This window comes from Cervus canadensis, chromosome 2 (assembly GCF_019320065.1).
Source record: "Cervus canadensis isolate Bull #8, Minnesota chromosome 2, ASM1932006v1, whole genome shotgun sequence".
Classification (NCBI taxonomy): Eukaryota; Metazoa; Chordata; class Mammalia; order Artiodactyla; family Cervidae; genus Cervus; species Cervus canadensis.
This window is the reverse complement of record NC_057387.1, coordinates 10,342,924-10,344,515: the sequence shown is the minus strand read 5'-3', so window position 1 is coordinate 10,344,515 and position 1,592 is coordinate 10,342,924.

Here is a 1,592-nt window from a genome sequence, read left to right as displayed (position 1 = left end):
AAGGACATTTGGGAAAGCCAATTCATCTGGGTTGAAGTGGGTGTGATCTTGAGCCAGCCCATCCTGTGATGGCATAAGGAGGAAGGTGACTCTATTCAGTGAGAGCTTTGTGCCATAGCTCTTCTCCCCACTCCTAGGAACACTAGCACATCCCATCATTTTTTCCTTCCACAATCCAAGTAAAATATAAGAGGCAGAACCATGGTTCCAAGTCAGTTATATCAAGGTTTACACCTGTTGTAATCAATGAAAACTCTGATAACATACTCAACAATTAGAAGCATCTCTCACAGAGCCCAACCATATATTTACCTTGGTGTCCTCATGGGCAAAATGCCCCTCAGGAAATCGGAGTTCCCTGGTTTTTTCCAGATCAGGAAGGACCCATAATTTTGCTTGCACCTCTGCTTCAAAGGATTCATGCTTCTGATATTTCCCCTGAAGATTAGAAATCAGAGTTTATGACTTATTGGAGCCTGGTCTCCTGGACCATAAAAGAGTTCTTTTATTCCTCTTCTTTCTTGCAGGCAGAACTACCTGTCTCCCAGCATAGATTAAATGATAGCCTATGACCATAGCTAGAGGAGTCCTATCCTAAAAGAAGTGGTTGTGGCAGAATCATCGCATATAGGTTTTCAAAGATCCCAGACCCAATGTCCAGGACCACAGAAGAAGGTTTTTTCAGTCCTTACTGCTTTGGGGAAATTTTCAATAAATATTACGTTAAAGTCTTAATTGCCATCTGTGGAAATTAAATAATGTAACACAGAATTTGTCCTTTTAAGAAAAAAGGAACTAAATCCTACTGAAAGTAGTGAACAATGAGGAAAGTGATCATGACAACAGTGGCTTTTATTTTAATTGGGAAGTTTTTGCATGCCAGATTATGCTCTTGTTGTCATATATAGGTTGATCTGTTTAGTAGGTAACACTTTGTTCTTGTTCTAGGTGCTTCCTTTCTGATTTCCTCTGTGCATTTTAGGCATACAAGCCTTTCTTCTGATCCTGACTATGCCTTATTCTGTAATACAAGTAGTAGGGGGAGCTTCCACCAAACCTCTCTATCTGAGACCTCTCATTTGGACTTAACAAGAGGCATGAACAACCAACTGGGAAAAACTCTGGTTAAATCATATCTTTCTGAGGAGAGCAAAGAGAAGCTGGTTCAGAAGTACTGATGTCTCTTTACTTCAATTCCATCCTTAATGTCACAAATATTGAAATTCCATACTGCATCATAAATTCTTTGCATTCTCAGTGTTTTGCCCATGCTTTAGGTTCAAAGCAATATTGCATTTATAAAGTATTATCTAGAATGAGTTCCCTGTGTAAATAAGACATTGAGGCTTAAGGAGTTGAAGACATGGACTATTTAGAGACAGAATTACAGTTCCCAAAGTCTAATCTTTCTATTACAGCATCCCTCTAGAGTTTACCAGATGCACACCTACATTATAAAAATGTTTCCCTCCCTAGAGATTTTAGAGTCTACTCCAGTGAAGTCAGTGAAACTGAAGAACCTGTATGTTCGTTGGGTCTTCATAGCTTTTATCACTTGCAATCTTCATTTTCTCCGTGATCCATTTCTCATG